Source organism: Euprymna scolopes, chromosome 21, assembly GCF_053919585.1.
Source record: "Euprymna scolopes isolate OS-2025 chromosome 21, ASM5391958v1, whole genome shotgun sequence".
NCBI lineage: Eukaryota > Metazoa > Mollusca > Cephalopoda > Sepiida > Sepiolidae > Euprymna > Euprymna scolopes.
In genome coordinates, this window is record NC_136502.1 from 84,862,849 (window position 1) to 84,887,040 (window position 24,192).

A 24,192-nucleotide genomic window follows, 5' to 3' on the forward strand; every position below is an offset into this window, starting at 1 on the left:
AGAAAGCGACATGGTAAAAATTGAAAATTGAAAATGTGACTAGCAGGGAGAAGCTAAACAAGAAACACGAAGATCTGAACTAAAAAAAAAAAATAGCAGCAAAAGAAGGGAGGCTGAGACGATATAGATACAAACAAAACAGGATATTTGAAAACAATGGAAGCCAATTCTACCAAATGTGAACGGAGGAAAAACAAAAACAGAACGACTAAACTCGACAGAAACAAAACTCTATCGGAGTAAGATATGGGAAGAACGACAGGACTACAACAGAAATGCCGAATGGCTGAAAGACATGAAAGAAGAATTACAATAAATCGAAGAAGGAACAGTGAATGAAATCAGCAAGGAAACCATGAAGAAAACCATAGGAAAAATGGCAAACTAGAGAGCACCAGGACACGACAGGATAGATGCATACTGGTTCAAAAACTTCACAGCACTACACGAAAGATTAGCCCAAAACATGAGAAAATATTTACAGGAAACAAATGTGCCAGCGTGGATGATAAAAGGCGGAACCACATTGATACAGAAGTACACAGAGAAAGGAACCACCCCCCAGCAACTATAGGCCTATCATGCGCTTACCCACTTTGTGGAAAATATTGACAGCACAACTGAGGGAACAAATCTACCACTCCCAGAAAAGAAAAAGAGGAACACATGATCTGCTATACATAGATCAAAAGATCCAAAAGGAGGTAAAAAGAAGGCATGGATTGACTACAAAAACACGTACGACAGAATTTCCCAAACATGGATAACAGAATGCCTAAAAATGTATAAAATACCAAGCAGGATCATCAACGGTTTTGAAAATGCAATGAGAACATGGAGACCGGAACTGACAGCTGATGGACAACAGAAATAAACATACAAAGAGGCATCTTCCAAAGAGATTCACTATCACCATTACTGTTCATCATAGCCATGATGCCCCTGAACAATATACTGAGAAAGTGTCAAGTCGGATACAAGTTCTCGAACACGGAGGAAAAAAATGAACCACCTGATGTACATGGACGATCTGAAACTTTTCGTAAGGACCGAAAATTAACTAGAGACATTAATAAACACTACCAGGATCTTCAACCAGGATATCCAAATGGAGTTTGGTATTAAAAGTGTGCACTACTAGTAATAAGAAAGGGAAAACTGGAGACGACAGAAAGCACGGAACTACCCAACCAAACGGGGATGAGGGCAGTAGGTCAGCAAGACGCCCATAAATACCTGGGTGTTCTGGAAGCAAACGCCATCAAATCAACAGAAATGAAAGAATTGGAAAGGAATACTTCAGGAGAACAAGAAAACGTCTGGTAACGAAATTATATAGAAGAAACTTAATAAAAGGTATAAATACATGGGCAGTATCGCTAGTTAGATACTCCGGGCCGTTCATTTTCTGATCAAAAACAACAAATGTAGTAATATTAATAGTAACACACACAACAATAATGATTTTGAACCAAGTAGAAGTGTAGTTTTTTAAAATACCTAATCAAATTGACATTTAAAAAATATGTGAAAAGTGTATACACAACTAAGCAATACTGCACTATATTCGTGCAAAAGAAAAAAAATAACAAAGAATAAGGAATATTCGAAACTTTTTTTACATCGGGGTCACCACTTATCAAGGCCCGGAGACCACTCGAGGATAAGTGTTATTGAGTGTACAGTAGTCAATGGGATAATATCGTAGTAATCGTTAGTAACGGAAATTTGGTAAATTGGATTAATTAAAGGGGCGGTTTATCAAGAATTTGTTTATGTTAGACTTGAAGACAACCAAATTTTAGTCAGCTGAGAAACAAGCAAAGGGAAGAGAGTTCCACAGGCGTGCAGTTCTACGAGCTGTTCTGGCTGAATGGCTTTAATAGTTTGAAAATCGTATCTATAAATATAGACTGTAAAGTACTTCTGTATAAACATTTACTTTTCATGCTAAAATACAGAAAACCACAGAACCGATGTTGTAAATAAAGAAAACCAGTAAACATGGCTGCCAGCGATTATGAGAAAAGAATACGGAATCTGTTTCGCTAAGAAGAACATGTTTCTTATTTGCCGAATACTGATAAAAACAATAAATAATAGATGTAGTCATTGTAGGAGTTTTATACATTATGGTATGAGTCTATAAAAAGTATATAACAATAATAACAGTAAATACAAAAAAAAAAAAAATTAACAGTGGTAATAAAAAAAATATCTGTTAGATGAATTTACCGAATAAAAAGCAGAAGTAGATATCCAAGTATGTACGGAACAAAAATGAAATTGCTATTCATAAAAGAAGCAATAAGAATAAAAGCGAAAGTATAAACCTAATGCAAATATTTAGCAATGTAAACGCTTCGTCGGTACGGCGGTCGAGAAGCCGTAAAATGTCCTTTCATAACATTCTTTCTGATAAGGAAAACATCTAGAAAAGAAAACGTACAATTTTGCTAGTGTGGGCTTCCATATATGTAACTTTACCCCAGTGTCATAGGGCTAAGTATGACTGTGATAAAAAATACAGGTGATTTCGAAGTTGTGGGAGGAATAAATCTAATTAGCGGGAAATATTTGCTACTACCTGCGTGGGATTACGTAGCTGGGAGAACGACGGTAGAATGGCCAAATATCAGGTTGACAAGAAAGTTCTTGTGGTTTTCAACTTTTAAATTCAGATGAACATATCTCAGCTCAAACAAAAATTTTTTGATCAATATAAGCACCACCAGAACCAACACGCTTTTGCCAACACAAAACAAGTGTATTTATACCAGTAATGTAAAAATCTTGTGTTTTGGCGGCAATGAAATCGTTGAAGGTGTATTTGATATTGCTTAGGTTTTTGAAGCATTTCTCACGCAGAAAGTTGTCAAGATGCTTGAAAAAGTAGTAGTTGGTAGGTGAGAGGTCTAAAGAGTATGGCGGATGAAGCAGAGTTTCGTAGCCCATTTCGATCAACTTCTACCGGGTCGGTTTAATAACATGCCGTCTGGTATTGTGGTAGAGGAGAATTGGATCTTTTTTGTTGACTAATGCCGGGTGTTGTTGTCGAAGTTTCTGATGCATTTTATCCATTTGTTGACCGCACTTCTCCACCGTAATGGTTTCATCTGCATTAAAAAAAACTGTAATGGATGAGACCGGTTGCAAACCACCAAACAGTCAGCGTGACCTTCTTTTGGTGCAAATCTGCCCTTACAAATATATATATTCCTTGTATACATTTGTGAATTATTTCACGGAATGCTACCTCTTAGCGGACATCGAGAAATATCTTCCAGTAACGCGATTCCTTTTGATTTTTACTTGTGGATGCGGATATTTAACCAACATTTCTTGAATTTTACCGTTATTGGATATTCTATTCGTCACTCGACCACCATTCACGTAAAATCATTTTTTTTTTACCCATTCCTTCTGCTTTACTATTTTTTAAACTTTTACCAAGTAAGCTCTATGGCTTACTTATAATTTCATTAAATACTTTGCAAACAACATCCGATTATACATTTTGCTCATTCCTACCCTCTCATGTGAAGGAAAGTATTTCTTCCGAAACACCGCGGATTAAGGACAACCCAATTTTTTAACACGGTTTATTAATTATTATAATACACACACACACACACACACACACACACACACACACACACACACACACACACACACACACACACACACACACACACACGAACACACACGCGCGTGCATATATATATAGTCATTCACATATAGTACTGTTTCGATGTATCACAGCTCATTATATATAAATAATAAATATAGATATGAAAAGAATGTCGTGGTTTGCTTGAAGCATGATTTTTCTGTTTTACTATTAATTTCTGGTTTTAATTATTCAATCAATATCGATTCTTTTAATCTGAAATTTCCCTGATTCCTAACATTTGCTATAATTTTAACGGTTATGTTTTTATCGGATTATGTTTTTCAGACACATGTTTGTAGAAAGATGATGCTTTAGTTGCAATGTGTCCTTAATTCGGATATGTAACAATCTTATTGAACTTCCGATATATGATTCATTGCATATTTTACATTGAATTTTGATATACTGAATATGTGCGTTCGCATAATGCTTTGTTTTTTTTTATGGGGCAGTTAAATAATGAGTGAGCATGGTTTGTTCTTAGTTAGTTCCAGTTTTAGATAGGTGTTGTCTTAATGCTGGGTTGGTGTGCGTGAGTTGTATGCCTAGTACTAGACATACAACTCACAGTTATATATATATATATATATATATATATATATATATATATATATATATATATATATATATATATATATAGTCTAAAGAAGCTTTGAAAAAAAATGCAAAAATAAAAATAAAGAATGCAGTTTAGATTTCCGGAAGGAAAAAAGATATTAATGTTAACCTATCGCAGACTAAGCACCTACGTAATCCGACTTCTAAAAAGTTCATAATGACTAAAAAGAATTCATTTATATATGGATGGAAAAAAAAGACATTAACTAAAGTTGTTAAATAGAAATAAACTTAGCACTTGCATAAGCCGATTTCGCAAAAGTCTTCAATTTTAAAACAGAATTTTACTACATAAGGATGAAAAGAGAAAACCTTAACTAAAATTTTGTAAATAGAAAACGGGGATCATCAGCTGATTACCATGTAGCTGTTTCGGAGATTTAAAAGCAGGACAGCTGTATATATATATATATATATATATATATATATATATATATATATATATATATATAAGTAGGTTGTAGTTCGCTTGAAGCATTGTTGAAGAAAATTATAAGATAAAATTAAAAGCCAAGAACAATGCGAGATTTTTTTTTATATAGAGTAAAATTAAATGCAAACAAAAGAAATAAATTTCTTTTTTTTTGTTGTTTGTTTTTTCTTTTTCACACAAATTTTAACTCTAAACAACAGTAATTTTTTTTTTCTGTTGTATTCAATGGTGTTGTAAATCTCAATATATTTCAGACTTATTAGTCCATTTTCAAGAGAAGACAGCGGAAGAGTGTTCAAAATTGGAAAAGTAGCCGCAGAGTTTGCCACGTGATACCGCGAAATATAGAACAAAAAATGACGTTAGGAGAACGTTAAAATAAATCAGTTGATGTTTGAAATACTTGTTGCGTTTGTGAATCAAGGGAGATGACTATTCAAGCAAGGTTTTTTTTTTTTTTAATTATTGTTTTTCTTATGTTTTAAACTTATATTATAAAAGCGGAGCTCAATTCCAGTCTATTGTTTAGTGTGGGAGTATTTTTTGAAATAATTAAAGATTCGAGGATACGAAGTTGACCTACATTTCTTGAAGAAGCAAGAATGTTGATGTGAAAATCTGGTTCTGAATTAATGCAAGTGCGAATATGTTTATAGAACGACGAAGCAGTAGTGTTTAAGTGCTCTTTAATGCGGTGATGAAGCAATCTGGTAGTGCTTCCGATGTAAGATGCACTGCATTTAGCGCATTGTAGGTCGTAAACAACGTGGTTCTTAAAGCATAAACCTGTGTGTGATATTGGGCAATTAGAGAGTGAACAAGGGGAAGGTGTATGCGATGGATGTTTTCGGTTGAGCTGTTGTCTTAAAGTAGATCCAGTGTGGATGAGTTGAATGTTGAGCCCCTCGCTGCGGATGGCTTTTCGGATTGAAGATGAGATTTTGTCACTGAGGAAGGGTAGTTTTAGAAAACAATTGTTAGAGAAGGGTCGGGTGTTGCGTTTTTTCTTTTTAAGTGAGGATAGGACCGTATTAGGGTAGCCGTTTAGTGAGAGGGTCTGTAGGAAATTGTTAGTGTGTGTATGTTTGTCGGAGATGTTAGTGCATTTGTCTTGTATGCGTGAGATTTCGGCATGTGCGTAGTTTAGTTTGTCCTTGAGAGGTAGCGCAGATTTGAAATGTACGAAGAGGCGTTTGCTGGCGGGTTTTCTGTAGAATTCAGTGCATATGGCACCATTTTTTTTATTTGTATTTTAAAATCAAGTAGAGAAAGAGATTCCGAAGAGTCTGGGTGTTCTATAGTACATTTTAAGTTTGGGTCGGCGTTATTGAATTTGTGGAAAATGTTAATAGCTTCTTCGCGGGAGTATGTGATAATTAAAATGTCATCGATATATCTAGTAAAAAGGAGATAAGAATAGCAGGTACTAAGGGTGTGTCTTTCGAGTTTGTCCATATAAGCAATGGCAAGAATACCGGATAGACTGGAGCCCATGGGTAGTCCAGATACTTGTTTGAACGTGTTTTGTAGGAAAGTAAAGTAAGTGTTGTCTACTATAATACGGAGGAGTTGTAAGAGATCTGCTTGAGTAATTCCGAAGCATTGTGGGTTTTTAGATGCTATAATGTCTGCCATGAGATTGATGGCTGGATGTGCAGGAATGGAGGTGTATTAAGAAACGACGTCTAGGCTAAATGGGTATCTGTATAGTTTGAGTAGATGGTGTGGTAGATCGTTGAGTCTGTTAATTACTTGGTTGGAACTACTAACATGGGCTGGGAAGGTAGAGAGTAGAGGTTTAAGTAGGCGGGATATTAACCAAGAGATTTTATAAAGGGGGCCGTTAACGCTTGAAACAATGGGTCTGATCTGTGTGTGTGTGCTATTTTTGTGGGTTTTAATAAGGTGATAAAACGTAGGTAATTTGCTGTATTTAGTAATAAAATTTAGTCTGTGTTGTTTTGGGAGATTTCTTTTAAAACAAATTTGAGACCATGTCTTGTTAATGTTGTTCTCAATACGAGCAGCAGTGATATTATGTGCTGGGGTGTAAAGGTCGGTATTGGAAAGATGCTCTATAGCAAGGTTGTTATAAGATTCCTGTGATATAACGCAAAATTCTCTGCCCTTATCAGAGGGTAAGTAAACTAAATCTTTGTCTTTAAGGGATTTAAGGGTGAGGTATTGGTTCCTGGTAAGATTGGGGATAATATGGTGTTGTTCGCGTTCAAGTATTCTGAGTATTTTATGCTTTAACCTTGAAAGTTTTAGATCTAGTGGAATATTATTAGGAGGTGGGTATAAAGGGTGATCAAGCTGAAAAACAGGAATATATTATTATAGTAGACAACACTTACTTTACTTTCCTACAAAACACGTTCAAACAAGTATCTGGACTACCCATGGCCTCCAGTCTATCCGGTATTCTTGCCATTGCTTATATGGACAAACTCGAAAGACACACCCTTAGCACCTGCTATTCTTATCTTCTTTTTTACTAGATATATCGATGACATTTTAATTATCACATACTCCCGCGAAGAAGCTATTAACATTTTCCACAAATTCAATAACGCCGACCCAAACTTAAAATGTACTATAGAACACCCAGACTCTTCGGAATCTCTTTCTCTACTTGATTTTAAAATACAAATAAAAAAAATGGTGCCATATGCACTGAATTCTACAGAAAACCCGCCAGCAAACGCCTCTTCGTACATTTCAAATCTTCGCTACCTCTCAAGGACAAACTAAACTACGCACATGCCGAAATCTCACGCATACAAGACAAATGCACTAACATCTCCGACAAACATACACACACTAACAATTTCCTACAGACCCTCTCACTAAACGGCTACCCTAATACGATTCTATCCTCACTTAAAAAGAAAAAAACGCAACACCCGACCCTTCTCTAACAATTGTTTTCTAAAACTACCCTTCCTCAGTGACAAAATCTCATCTTCAATCCGAAAAGCCATCCGCAACGAGGGGCTCAACATTCAACTCATCCACACTGGATCTACTTTAAGACAACAGCTCAACCGAAAACATCCATCGCATACACCTTCCCCTTGTTCACTCTCTAATTGCCCAATATCACACACAGGTTTATGCTTTAAGAACCACGTTGTTTACGACCTACAATGCGCTAAATGCAGTGCATCTTACATCGGAAGCACTACCAGATTGCTTCATCACCGCATTAAAGAGCACTTAAACACTACTGCTTCGTCGTTCTATAAACATATTCGCACTTGCATTAATTCAGAACCAGATTTTCACATCAACATTCTTGCTTCTTCAAGAAACGTAGGTCAACTTCGTATCCTCGAATCTTTAATTATTTCAAAAAATACTCCCACACTAAACAATAGACTGGAATTGAGCTCCGCTTTTATAATATAAGTTTAAAACATAAGAAAAACAATAATTAAAAAAAAAAAAAACCTTGCTTGAATAGTCATCTCCCTTGATTCACAAACGCAACAAGTATTTCAAACATCAACTGATTTATTTTAACGTTCTCCTAACGTCATTTTTTGTTCTATATTTCGCGGTATCACGTGGCAAACTCTGCGGCTACTTTTCCAATTTTGAACACTCTTCCGCTGTCTTCTCTTGAAAATGGACTAATAAGTCTGAAATATATTGAGATTTACAACACAATTGAATGCAACAGAAAAAAAAAATACTGTTGTTTAGAGTTAAAATTTGTGTGAAAAAGAAAAAACAAACAACAAAAAAAAAGAAATTTATTTCTTTTGTTTGCATTTAATTTTACTCTATATAAAAAAAAAATCTCGCATTGTTCTTGGCTTTTAATTTTATCTTATAATTTTCTTCAACAATGCTTCAAGCAAACTACAACCTACTTATATCCCTCAGTCTCAGCCAGACAGAGTTTGCACTCATGAAGAGCATCTTCAAAACTACGGAAAAACGCGCTAGAGTCAACTGCCAAATCTACTTTTTGAAAAGATGCCGTAAAAACAAAATTATTCCTAACACAATCAGGAACATAAATCTGCCAACATGTTTCCGTTTTCTACACACTTCACAACAATTTATATATGACTATTGCTTCAAAATAATCATTAAGCAACACCACCGGACTCTACATGGACATATTAATTCAGTCAAGAACCTCCGGAATTCCCTCACTTCATCTACCCCTAACGGTCATTCGCTAAACAACATCCAATCTCTGATCGACCGCGCATACCATTCCAGCTTCAACAATGAACAGAAACGTCCCATACGCAAATTTACTTGGCTTAAACAGAAAACTAATAAACCGGTCTACAACAGACACATACATAATTCACAGGATTCTTCCACCGACAAGTCCCTTAAAGATCATCTTCTCGTAACTGACCTCACTAACTCTCTTTCCACAACTGAAACGGATCTCCTTTCACTTGGCCCTAAGTTTATCACCACAATGAAACTGACGGCTAAAGCTAAACTCAACATAGAAACGCAGTTCTGCAGAACTGCTTACCACCTTAAATGGCTGCACGCTTTTGCCCCGCACGATAACAAGGACACCCCCCTCAACCTCTCAGGTAATCACAACACCTCTTTTCCTGTTTTTCAGCTTGATCACCCTTTATACCCACCTCCTAATAATATTCCACTAGATCTAAAACTTTCAAGGTTAAAGCATAAAATACTCAGAATACTTGAACGCGAACAACACCATATTACCCCCAATCTTACCAGGAACCAATACCTCACCCTTAAATCCCTTAAAGACAAAGATTTAGTTTACTTACCCTCTGATAAGGGCAGAGAATTTTGCGTTATATCACAGGAATCTTATAACAACCTTGCTATAGAGCATCTTTCCAATACCGACCTTTACACCCCAGCACATAATATCACTGCTGCTCGTATTGAGAACAACATTAACAAGACATGGTCTCAAATTTGTTTTAAAAGAAATCTCCCAAAACAACACAGACTAAATTTTATTACTAAATACAGCAAATTACCTACGTTTTATCACCTTATTAAAACCCACAAAAATAGCACACACACACAGATCAGACCCATTGTTTCAAGCGTTAACGGCCCCCTTTATAAAATCTCTTGGTTAATATCCCGCCTACTTAAACCTCTACTCTCTACCTTCCCAGCCCATGTTAGTAGTTCCAACCAAGTAATTAACAGACTCAACGATCTACCACACCATCTACTCAAACTATACAGATACCCATTTAGCCTAGACGTCGTTTCTTAATACACCTCCATTCCTGCACATCCAGCCATCAATCTCATGGCAGACATTATAGCATCTAAAAACCCACAATGCTTCGGAATTACTCAAGCAGATCTCTTACAACTCCTCCGTATTATAGTAGACAACACTTACTTTACTTTCCTACAAAACACGTTCAAACAAGTATCTGGACTACCCATGGGCTCCAGTCTATCCGGTATTCTTGCCATTGCTTATATGGACAAACTCGAAAGACACACCCTTAGTACCTGCTATTCTTATCTCCTTTTTACTAGATATATCAATGACATTTTAATTATCACATACTCCCGCGAAGAAGCTATTAACATTTTCCACAAATTCAATAACGCCGACCCAAACTTAAAATTTACTATAGAAAACCCAGACTCTTCGGAATCTCTTTCTCTACTTGATTTTAAAATACAAATAAAAAAAATGGTGCCATATGCACTGAATTCTACAGAAAACCCGCCAGCAAACGCCTCTTCGTACATTTCAAATCTGCGCTACCTCTCAAGGACAAACTAAACTACGCACATGCCGAAATCTCACGCATACAAGACAAATGCACTAACATCTCCGACAAACATACACACACTAACAATTTCCTACAGACCCTCTCACTAAACGGCTACCCTAATACGATCCTATCCTCACTTAAAAAGAAAAAACGCAACACCCGACCCTTCTCTAACAATTGTTTTCTAAAACTACCCTTCCTCAGTGACAAAATCTCATCTTCAATCCGAAAAGCCATCCGCAGCGAGGGGCTCAACATTCAACTCATCCACACTGGATCTACTTTAAGACAACAGCTCAACCGAAAACATCCATCGCATACACCTTCCCCTTGTTCACTCTCTAATTGCCCAATATCACACACAGGTTTATGCTTTAAGAACCACGTTGTTTACGACCTACAATGCGCTAAATGCAGTGCATCTTACATCGGAAGCACTACCAGATTGCTTCATCACCGCATTAAAGAGCACTTAAACACTACTGCTTCGTCGTTCTATAAACATATTCGCACTTGCATTAATTCAGAACCAGATTTTCACATCAACATTCTTGCTTCTTCAAGAAACGTAGGTCAACTTCGTATCCTCGAATCTTTAATTATTTCAAAAAATACTCCCACACTAAACAATAGACTGGAATTGAGCTCCGCTTTTATAATATAAGTTTAAAACATAAGAAAAACAATAATTAAAAAAAAAAAACCTTGCTTGAATAGTCATCTCCCTTGATTCACAAACGCAACAAGTATTTCAAACATCAACTGATTTATTTTAACGTTCTCCTAACGTCATTTTTTGTTCTATATTTCGCGGTATCACGTGGCAAACTCTGCGGCTACTTTTCCAATTTTGAACACTCTTCCGCTGTCTTCTCTTGAAAATGGACTAATAAGTCTGAAATATATTGAGATTTACAACACCATTGAATACAACAGAGAAAAAAAAATTACTGTTGTTTAGAGTTAAAATTTGTGTGAAAAAGAAAAAACAAACAACAAAAAAAAAGAAATTTATTTCTTTTGTTTGCATTTAATTTTACTCTATATAAAAAAAAATCTCGCATTGTTCTTGGCTTTTAATTTTATCTTATATATATATATATATATATATATATATATATATGAGTGTGTGTGTGTGCGTATATACATATATATGCATACATATATACATAAAGATGAGAATATGAAACTATATTATGAAAGAGGTTCTATCTTGAAAAGTGTGCTTAGTATTCTAGATAGAGCGTTAATAAACACAGAAAATTAAATGACGAATAAAAAAAATACATTATTTATTAAATCATAAAATTTCCCAAGGCATTCTTGCCACAGGAAGCGTAGGAATCATAGTAAGCTTCATTTATTTTACATTTAATCCGTCAAAGACTTTATGGATCACATTTTTACGGAATTTGAAATGTCTATTTTAACACTTTTAAATGTGTTCATAACGAATGTCTGGTCATGTTCAACAATCTTCACGATCAATCTCTACGACAGCAATTTTCATAGTTTTCAACCTTCATACTGATCGGTAAATGTCTTTTACTTTACTTTTAATATTTATTTCCTCTGAATAGAAAAGTATCAATTTTCAAAACTCCATGGATGAAAGGAAAAGTGCTTGTATTACTTATCTTTGACCATTTGATGATTTAATGAATAATACAATAATGCACGTTTTTTATACCTGATTGTTTGATTTTCTTCGTTTATATACGTGTGTATGTGTGTGTGTTTGTTTGTGCGCGCGTGTGTGATACGTGTACGATTTGTATGAGAGTTTTGGGATTTGCAGACGTGTCAATGACAGTATGTTATCGATATGGTGACATGTCGGTCTACTCTTTACCATTATTAAAGCATTGTTTTTCGGATTTTTTTTTTTTTTGATACAATAAAACGACAGTTCTAGAATGCAATATTTTTTTTCTATTTATTTTATTCTTACTCGTTTGCTTTTTCGTCATCTTCTCCCCCTCTCTATCACTCTCTCTCTCTCTCTCTCTCTCTCTCTCTCTCTCTCTCTCTCTCTCTCTCTCTCTTATCCTAATCGTTTTAGGTTTCTGTGGCTTTCTCGTCCTCTCGTTCTGCGCATGCTTAGAAACCTGTTCAGATCAACTGTTTTAGATAATCTTTTAAACTGTATTCACTCGATCAAAAAAAAAAAAAAAAAATGATGCGCCAGGAAAAAGATTTATTTATTTAACTATCTGGTTCCAACCAGTTTTCATACCAGCAGAAGCCCGTCACTAGCATCATTCTGACAACCTAGGAGCTAACTTGAAGCACCAGACTTTTCTTTGACAGAATGAAGCATTGTCCGGCTCGTTCATAGAAGCTGCACCTTACCCAATATTACCTCCTCCTTCGTACTCATTAAAGACCAGCATTATGTTAACACTACCTGCGTACACTTCGGAGACGTCAAATTGTGTAGTAAAGTACATTATTAATGTTTTGACTGTCAAAAGTCATAATAATGATAATCAACGATAAGAAAGTGACTAAAACATTTTTTCTGCATTTTGCTTTTTCTTATTTTTCTTGCGCGGGGATCTATAATCTATAAGACTGTGTGTATACGGCACTAGAAGGAATATGTTATATTGTCGAGAGTTGTATATGACATAGACAGGTTCTAGAAAAATAAATATAGCGTTACAAGTCCGCTTAACACTGCTTTCCTTTTTTTACATAGAGTCGATCAATATCATCCTTTATATTTAATGCAGTGTCATAGTCATTAATTTCCTTTTATTTTTTACTTACATTTTCACCCCAAACAAGGAACGTGTCCATTTTGATGTAGGGGACTACTATCATGGACCTAAGTTGGAGGGGTACTATGTAGGGAGTTTAGCAGCAAGATGTTTGTTCACATTACACTTGAACTTCTGCATGTCAGTACAGTTGGAGAAGCAGGAAACCGGAAGAGAATTCCAAAGTCTTGCAGTTCTGGGGAATAAGCTGAGTAAAAGGCTTTCTTACATCTAGGGATCTCAACTGTGTAGGTGTGGGACTTCGCTGCTTGTCGGGTTTGTCGGGAGTATTTTCATCGAGGGGGTATAAGGGCTTGTAGTTCGTCAGAGCATCCGCCATTAAAATACTTGTAAAACAGGCAGAGCAATGCAACATTTCGTCGGTGGGACAGACGCTGAAGTTTAGATGACAGTTCGGGACCTATTAGGTTGACGACTCTCTTTTGGACCCTGTCCAGGAGCGAGAGACTAGTAGAAAATGCACCAGATATCAGAGTTCTTCTTTTTGTTCAGCATTTTTCATTTTTTTTTCTTTACAAAAAAAGAATCACCACTTATCAAGGCCCGGAGGCCACTCAAGAATAAAGGTTAATGAGTGTACAGTTGTCAAAGGGAGCATGTCGTAGTCATCGTATATTTTAAAATACGTAATATTATGTACGTGTGTCGAACTCGTGTAATGTCTAGTGGTATAAAAATGATATTTTAACGACAGACATGTAACAAAAGGACAAATAACAGTTCTCTGGGGTTGTAACATCGGTCCAATCTGAGAAACATATCTGGTCCAGTCCTGATCGTGTTTGACGGATTCTCGCGAAACAGCTGCAAAGAGGGTTCAATCCCAATGAATCAACAACTCTCGGGTTGTCTTTTCTGCAACTTTTATTTCCGATGTTTCCCCATTGAAAAGCTGCTACTGTTTCTGGTCTTAGACTAACTCATTCCGATCCCCTCTACTGGGAGCCATCACCGTCCAATTCGATACGTTCTCTCTCTCTCCCGATCCTTCTGCGTCTGTTCACTCTCGCTTCCAATCTCTGGCTCATTAAATCATCATATCTTTTCCCAAAACTTTAACTAGAGTCCACGTCACTTTAAAATGACCTCTACGTGAGAATCGTTAGACTCAATAAGTAAATTTATTTTAAATTGTTCTTTATGTCCAATATTCCTTAATTTACTAAACATCTTTACATGAACAATTTTCTCTGTAAATACTTATTTTACTAGGATAACATTCTCTTTTTTTTTTTTTTACAAATATTACAACGATAATAATAATTAACTATTTTAATTTCATCATAATAATCGACCATTTTAATAGTTTCCGGTGTTTTCCGGTAGACAAGCAACAGAACATTTTCTTTTAATTTGTTTAATACTTCCAATTCGACGTACGATTTGGTAACTCTGATCGCCACAACAACAATAACAAGAAAAACTCCTAGTGAGTAATAATAATGATTATTATTTTTGTTGGTCATCATTCATTCCGTGTGAATCAGATGATCATTGCTGGCATTCATTTCCCCGATGTATTTCTGGTCAGAATTCTTTCTAGAAAGGCATCGGGTACTTACAAGTAGAAAGAGCGTGAAGGTTGCCAACATCCTTAAGCGAGAGTGTTTCTGCGGAACGAACTGGATTCACACTTGGCACACCCATGTTGTCAGTCCGTGTCGTCAACCACTTAGTCACCGTCATCCTTCAAGATGATGATGATGATGATGATGATGATGATAAAAGAAGAAGAGATCTACCACTTTCTTAATAGTCATGGACTATTCCCTGAGAGACAAAAAGAATGTCGGGAATCAAAAAGAGGAATATATGATCTGTTATACATAAAATCATAAAGGAAGTAAATCACAGCAAAAAGAGCATAAGACAGAATCCTCTAAGCATGGACGATTGAGTGCTGAAGAATGTACAAAATATCCGAAGGATTATTCATCTTATAAATAAAGCATTGTAAACATGGCGACTGTAACTTGCAACTGGAGCACATCTGATTGTGATAAGAGTACAGAGGAAATTCTCTATCATCACCGTTGTTTATCATAACCATGATGAACACTCAAGAACATGCTGAAGAAATGTAATACTGGATGCAGAAGAAAAATAAAACACCTAATGTATATGGACGACCTGAAACTATTTGGAAAAAAAAGAAGAAACAAAATGGAATCGAAAAACTGATAAGCACAACCAGAATCTTCCCTCAAGATTAGAACATTGTGCATTACTTGATATGGAAAACGGGGGGAGGGGGGTCGAGACAGCAGAGAACCTAGAACTGTCTAGCTATCAGGATATGAAGGCACTTGGCGAATATTATATACACAAATATCTGGGAATTCTTGTGGCTCAAAAGAAATGAAAGAAAAGATTTGCAAAGGCTATTCAAGGAGAACAAGAAAATTCTTAGAAACTAAGTTGTTTATTAGAAACCTGATGAAAAAAAATCAGTTTCTCTAATAAGATATTCCCCTTAAGTAATCCAATTTATCAAATTTCCAAATTTCCACTACTAACGATGACTTACGACATGCTCCCCCTTTAAGCACTGTACACTCATTAACCCTTATCCTTTTGTGGCTTCCGGGTCTTGATAAGTGGTGACTCCTTTGTAAAAAAAAAAAAGGCCGGACAAAAAGAAGAACCCTTATATCTAAACCCGAAGACTAGGAAACTAATGACTATGCCACTGCATTAAACATAAAGGATGATATTGATCGACTCTATGTAATAAACGACAACAGTGTTAAGAGAATTTGTAATTAATAAAGTGTGTGTGTGAGCATGCCTCGGTGAACAGTATTCGTAATAAAGAAAGGAAATAAAAACATTGGAATAGTCCATTACAAACAAAAGCAGTAATACAATTTAGCCCTTAGTTGGGGTGTATAAGAGAAAGGAAGAAAGAGATACATAGATAGATAGATAGATAGATAGAGAGAGAGAGAGAGAGAGAGAGAGAGAGAGAGAGAGAGAGAGAGAGAAAGACTTTCTATTTTATTTTAGTTTAGTTTTCATATTTAACTGACCTTGCAATTTCTATAATAGGTATGAGAGAAAAATATATGTACACCTATCTAATGCAATGGTAGAAACCTTAGAAAACGGACTTCAGTTCTTAGTGAAATGCGAGCGTAAACGGATGATAACATTTAATGCTACTAAGATTAAGCTTATTTCCTTTAACAATTACAAGGTCTTCTCACTCTCAGATAACCATGACTAATAACACCTTACCTAAGAGCTTATTCTTCAAAATCCTTACCTTAACATTCACGGGCAACATGAATTCGAACAAACACATTGAGGGCATTACAAACGTGATAATTGGATGCCTCACGAATTTGAGGGGAACCAGAAGAAACGCCGTTATGATGTGTTATCTTCCCTTCTTTTATGCAACAAGAACGATCAGTTTCTCGACCGGTTTGTGGCTTATGATGAATGGTAGGTTCTTTACGACAACCTACGCTAAGGTCAGTGGTGAGATGCCGACGAAGCTCCACGACACATCCCGAAGCTATTGTACTGAAAGAAGGTCATGCTGGCTGTTTGGTGGTCTGTGGCCGGTCTCACCTTTACAGTTTTTTTTAATGCAGACGAAACCATTACGACAGAAAAGTAGTCAACAAATAGATTAAATGCTTCAGAAGACAACACCCAGCATTAGTCAAAGGAAAAGACCCAATTCTCCTCCACAACAATGCACAACCGCACGTTGTAAAACCGACCCGGTAGAAGTTGATCGAAATGGGCTACGGAACTCTGCTTCATCCGCCATACTCTTTAGACCTCTCACCTACTAACTACTACTTTTTTAAGTATCTCAACAACTTTCTGCCTAAGAAGTGCTTAAAAACCTAAGCGATATCAAAAACGCCTTCGGCGATTTCATCGCCACCAGAACCCAAGATTTATACGTTACTGGCATAAATACACTTGTTTTGCGTTGGCAAAAATGTATAGGTTATCATAGTGCTTATTTCGATCAATGAATTTTTGTTTGCAGCCGAGATATGTTCATCTGAAATTGTACTTAAAAAGTTTTTAAAAACGCAAGAATTTTCTTGTCAACCGAATATATAAACTCTGAATTTTCCTAAGGGTATTAGCAAAAGGGTTAGTAGCCGACAGAACTCGAACCTGACTCACAAATCCCATAGACCACGTCAGTAACCACCACACTACACCACACTACACTGTTCAATTGTTACGATATTTTAGTTTATTAAATTATAAGGTGGCAGTAGAGAATAGTTACAAAACACCTTCCCCTCCCCATGTTATGAATGGCTTTCTAAATAAAAACGTTATTATTTCAGCACGGTAACATAGATGCACAAGTACCAAAATTCCTCTTTCTCAAACTAATAATTATAAGGACATCTACACCCTGTACAATTCAATTGTATGTAAGACATATTCGGTACATTTTTTTCACTTCTGACATTAAAAATATTTTTTTCTAACAAATTCTCTGCCTTTTGTGCTGAAATCAAAGTGACATTTCGGTCTCATGAGGTCATTCTCCCAGACATTACTTCCTCCTTTCAAAAGAAGATTGATTTATTACGGTCCGCCTATGACTAATAAATACGCCTTCAGTAACAATTAAAGTTTAGCCCTTTTAAGCATGAGCCATGAAGACAATTTGTTTATATATATAAAAGCCGAAAGAATTGGAAACAAATTAATCCACAGAAAAACACAGATAAAAGGTACTGATGTATTTCATATGGTTTATATATTTTAGAATGCGTCCATGCGGTTTTATAAGAAACTATAAAGAGAGAGAAAGAGTTTTAAAGTCCATATGTATATATCGTACTTCTTAAACTTGTAGGCAACTAAATTCACTCATTCATTTTGTATGAATTAAATGATTCTATTTATAACATTGGTTTAACGCTAATATATTTCTAGTTAGACTCCTTTCTAGAAAGATATCGAGTACTTACGGTGTGTGGGGGGGGCACGTGAAGGTTGTCAACATTCTTAGTGAAAATGTTTCTGAAGAACGAACTAGATTCGAACATGGCACACCCAGATTTTCAGCCTGTGTCCTTAACCAATTAGCCACCAGACAACTAAATGAAAACATTTTTTTTTCACAATAAAAATAAAAATCTTACATAAAGTTTTCTTTTTTTTTATTAATCTTATTCTTTTGGAATTATTCTCCATAACATAGGAATTGCAATCGTCATAAAGTCGTTCCATTCAAACAAGTCAAATGTGATCTATCTATCTATCTATCTATCTATATATATATATATATATATATATATATATATATATATATATATATATATATAGATAGATAGATAGATAGATATGTGTGTGTGTGTGTGTGTGTGTGTGTGTGTGTGTGTGTGAGGACAACTCTCAACCTATATACTCAACGAATTTTTTTATCTCCCGGCTTGAAATTTGGTATATGGCGTATTCAGACATGTGGAGAACAATTTAATTGGTTTTCATCCGAAAAATAGGGTTGCTAAGGAGTCAAAATTAAAATCATAGAATTTTTATTTTGCTTATGTATTTTGTCAACTGCTTATCTTGTCAACTGTTTCACGACTGCGCATGTGCAAATTGTTCACATGACAGCTTACTTATGTTAAAATAAGTAGGTTTGAAAACACTTTTTAAAGACGTGGCAAGCTGGCCTAATGATTATTGTACTTGACTCACTGTCTTCAGGTTTTGGTTTCGATCTCAGCTCGGGTATTTTCTTTTTTTTTATAAGAAATTAGTGTTTAGAAAAAAAAATATTCTCATGCACATGTCTCGGCTTCTTTCTGTGTGTGTGTTTTTTTAAACTTCATTTTCTAAGGAATTTAACATTACGTTTTATACCGGGCAACGCTGGGTATATCTGCTAGTTGTCTAAAAATATACTTATGGCAAGTGAGCTACACAGAAACGTTTGTGTTTCCTGGTTATTTTGCATATCCTTTAAAGCACGAGGTCACAGAACAGTTTCGCATTATACTTTAAATGCTGCCAGAAGTTTTCAAGATGCGCCGGTTTGGTATTAGAAGGCAGGCAAAAAAGTGCTGCATCGTGTAGTTCTCTCCACATTCACAGATGGTTCGGTTTTGTAGCTCTATCTAGCAATATCAGTTTTTGATCGCTCGTTCTCGTGCTCAGATACCTGAGCGAGAAAGGAGGGCTTCAAAAAGGATAGCACCATTTCAATAGAACAAGGGTTATTATCTAGCCCCCTTTTATTATATATTTGTAGATCAAATAGGCGAAAAATATGTTTACAGAATAAGTATTTGTGTATGTATAAACTAAACTGAAAAATGCATCAAAAAGATTAGAAAGTTGGGCAATGTTGACCCGTTTCTTGCAAAAAAAAAAAAAAAAAAGCTAGCGTAGAATAAAGTTTTATGTAAAAACGGAAACTGAAAGCAAAAGTCAAGTAAAACGAAATACGAAACCAACACATTTCTGAATTTTTTAGATGAGGAATTGTTATTCGTATTATTTGGATTTACCGGACTTGTTCTCGTTGTCCTCATTGAGTGCGATTCTCACAACGTTTCGGTCGATGTAGCCTCCGACCTTTTTCAGGTTTCTGTCGAACTCAGGAATTTAGACGGCTGACGGAACAAGAGCACGCTACCCCGATGAAGTAAATAAAGGGTTCCGCTCGAAATTCCGTCCAAATTGCCGAGTTCGACAGAAATTCCCGAGTTCAACAAGATATACCTGAAGAAAGTCGAAGCGTACATCGACCGAAACATTGAGAAAATCGCACTCAAGATGAGAACGGTAGTTCGATGAATCCAAATAATACAGAAATCAACACACGACTCAATAAAATTTAAAATTTATATTTATTTTTATTTTTGTTTATTTATTTATTTAAAAAAAAAATTTATTGGGGAAGGGGAGAAAGGACAGCATTGCCGACTGCTGGCCAGATAAAGTATTGCTTGGCATTTGACGGAGGTTGGCACTCTTTAAGTGCTCTATTTAGATGCACCACACGCCTCTATTAGAGACTGTCGGAAAAGACAGAACTCTAAAATCCACGCAGAGGGCACCTGCTTAATCTTATAGAAAAAAATCAGAAGATCTTTTTGCAACATAAATAATAATAATAATAATAATAATAATAATAATAATAATAATAATAATAATAATAATAATAATAATAATAACAACACCATTATTACGTTTCTTTATTAATTTTATTCGTTGTGAATTACTCGTCATAAAACAGGAATTACATTCGTCATAAAGTCGTCCCATTCAAACACTCCAAAAGTGAATGATTGTCTAAAATGGCTTCTTTCGAAAGAAGCTTTCAAGTCGTTTTATCCTCTTTTCTCGATGAAATAATGTACAAAAACAAACAAAGAAAAACAACAACAAAAAAAAACAAAAACAGACAGACACACACACACACACACACACACACACACACACACACACACACACACACACACACACACACACACACAACAGAATTGATAATCTGTTTCTTGCAAATCCACTTGGGCAGAGAAGGGAAATCGTCAAAAGATTATCTCTAATGTGGGTACATGCTCTAAGAGAAAATAAAGGTTTTCAATAAGAGCATGTGTTAATCCCTGCTTTTGGATTAAATCGAGAACCGTGCATGAATAAAAGTAAAGAATTGGTTCTTTCCAGTATCAGTGGTGGAATTACTATGAAACCTCAAGAAGAGGGTCGCTAGATTTTAATGCAACTTTTATTTTAATTGTATTATTTGGAATCTTCGGACTACTGTTCTCATCTTGATTGTCACAACGTTTCGGTCGATTTATCAGCTGTATCTTATTGAACTCTGGAATCTGGACGGAATTTCGAGCAGAACACTTTATTTACTTCACGCGGGTAGCATGCTCTCGTTCCATCAGCCACGACTGGATAGAGGTCCTTAATAATTCGCAATTGTATGAGAACTGAACTTTACAATTTATTTTTCCAAGTACTCTAACCACTGTGCCACCGATCCTTGCGGACAGTTTTAATACGAATTTTGGGAGTCTTACACCTATTTTATTTCTAATTGTAAATATCATTATTTTCTTTTAATGATTGAACTCTTTTCAAATGACAGATGTCATAATGGTAATTTTTTGCAATAGAATCAAAAGTCAATATAGAAGTACAGAATAATTACCCCCACCAACTCTTAATGACACTCATAGAATCTATATAAATAAAACAGATGTTCGTGTGTGTGTGTAAATATCTAACAGGTAAACTCTTAAACTACTGATCACATTACACTGAATTAACAGGAAACACTAATTATACACCAAGGATGATTTATAACGGATAAAATCTTTATTTAGATTGATGAATAAAGCATACAGACATATCAAGTTGAAATGCGAAATGTTCTTTTCAACTAATATTTATACTTATGCGCATGATCGCATAAAATTCATTATTTCAAGTGTGTTAATATTTAGTCATTTTTTTTTAATCGTTGTCTCGATACCATCATCGGTAGAGCACATGGTTGTAATGCGAAATGTTTTGGTTTCGATTCTAGCTGATGGCACTAAGTCATTTTTTTTTCTGTCATCATATTTTTGTATTAATAAATGCGAATATCTGCATGATTTTAAATATATTTAAACGTATTTTACGGCGAGCGTAACCCAAAGCGCTATCGTATTAATATATAGATTCTTGCATCATATTTTGAAAGAAGGACTAAAAGATAAAAAGATTAAACTAGAAAAGAGAATTAGTGTTACTGGCGAGACTTCTATAAAATAAAACGCACCTGCTGTTCCTTCCTCTTGGGGCATATGGAAAAAGAAGCCATTATGAATTAATGTTTCATTTGATCAATAAAATAATTATGTATAAGGACGGAATACTCAAATATATAAAATACAACCTAGCAACGCCGGGTACTTCAGCTAGTTATTAAGAGAATTGACAATCCTTTCTGGTCCTTGCGCAATTACTCGAGGCGTGTTAGATAAAGTAATTGGTTATATTCAATTGTAAAGTTGTACTCTTCTGGCGGTCGAGGGTTCAATCTTCAGTGCAAACAACACTAAAAATATAATTGCGAATTACTTAGGAATCCTACCCAGTCATGGCTGATAGAACGAGAGCATGCTACCCTCGTGGATAAAATAAACGATTCCATTTGACATTCTGTAAAGATTCTTGAATTCAACGTAAAGATCCCTGAGTTCGACAGGATACTCTATAATAAAGTCAGAGGTTACATCGGCTGGAACCTTGTGTAGAATAGCATCCAAGATGCGACCAGTACTAAGAGTAATCTAAATAAAACAAATGATCAATCCTCATCTCAAAAATTCGGAAACAAGCATACATTTAGTTTGATTAGATGTGCATAAGGAACTATAAAAATCACAGTGCTTGTTCATCTATTTTACCGCGCTGTTCAATTGTTACGATATTTTAGTTTATTAAATTATAAGGTGGCAGCACAGAACAGTGACAAAACACTTTCCCCTCCCCATGTTATGAATGTCTTTCTATATAATAACGTTATTATTTCAGCACGGCAACATAGATGCACAAGTACCAAAATTCTTCTTTCTCAAACTAATAATTGTCCGATAATATGTTTCAGAATTTTTGTGATTAGGACTGAGAATTTGTAGCATTCGTATCGTTTGAACTACTGTTCTCATCTTTTCCAACGTTTCAGCCGATGTAACCATCGACCTTCTTCATGTGCATGTTTTTTAGCGGCGTTAGGCAAAAGTTTAGTTGTTTTCAATATGAGGGAAAATCCAGCTGTCAAAGAAAGCCATAGATGCTAGAAAATTTTCTACTTTAATAGAGTTTTTCCTCGTCTCGCTTGCCTTCTGGTGTTCTCTTCCTGGTCCCTGTTTCTCCGATCGTATTAACATGCAAAAATTTTAATGTAATGTGAACAAAATCTTACATAATTGTGCGACTTGTAAAAATGCTTAATTTTGCCTAAATTCTGCTAAACTCAAGCTCTTGTCACTGTATTGCATTCCTGTGTTTGGTTTACAAGTGCTTCCGCAGAATGTGCTCTGTTCTGTTGAGCTTACTAAACTTATCCCCTCTCAACACAAATACTTGTGACTCACCTGATTAGAAGCAAAATCCCACCCCTTCTCTTTAGAGGTACATAGATGCTGAAATATTTCCTCTTAATAGCGTCTTGTCTTGGACCGTTTACCTTTTGGTATTCCTTCTATGCTGCCTTTTCCTCGACTGTATCGACATGCAGAAATTTAAATGTGTTGTAATGGAAGAACCTTTCACCCCTAGCGTTGAGCTCACGCGCGATATAAATACGATTCCTTACGGCGAATTACGGGGTTTGAACGTACTACAGAAAGACAAGTAGACGTGGTCCTGAATATGACCTTAAACTATATCCGATGGTGAGGTCCCAGCTTGCGGGCTTTGGGGATTGTGGAGCCACCCTTTAATTGCCATTGCTCCCAGGTCCACTCTGACCCGGAGTAGTAGTACCTGTTAGGGTCCCAACTATGGGTTAAATAGAAACCAACTTGAAAAAAAAAAATAAAAAGATATATACTATTTCAGAAATTTTCTTCAAAATGACTGGATTCGGTATTAAATACCCTGAAAAGGGTTGGCATGCCGTTAAACAAACAAACAAGCAACCAAAGAACAAGTAGACGTACATACGTATCTATGCTCAACTCCAATAGAGTTTATTGTGTGGATCCTTGATATGTGTAGCTTTATCGCAATCAACTTTATTGATTGATTCATTCTGTGTTACTCTCAGTCTTTAACGCTCGCGACTACCAACTCATTTATTTGTATCTGATTTTCATGGCATAATAAAATGTAATGTGAACAAATATCTTGCTGCCTAACTTCTCACCCAGGTTGTCCCCTTATAAATTTGATACTTAATCCCAGTAACCG

General features: G+C 35.6%; 1 protein-coding gene across 2 annotated transcripts in view; it reads left to right on the forward strand.

Annotated features, from left to right (window-relative positions):
- The window catches only part of LOC145242528 (protocadherin gamma-B6-like), a 428,989-nt gene that overhangs the window by 62,346 nt on the left and 342,451 nt on the right, over nt 1-24,192 (forward strand). The window lies entirely within an intron of this gene.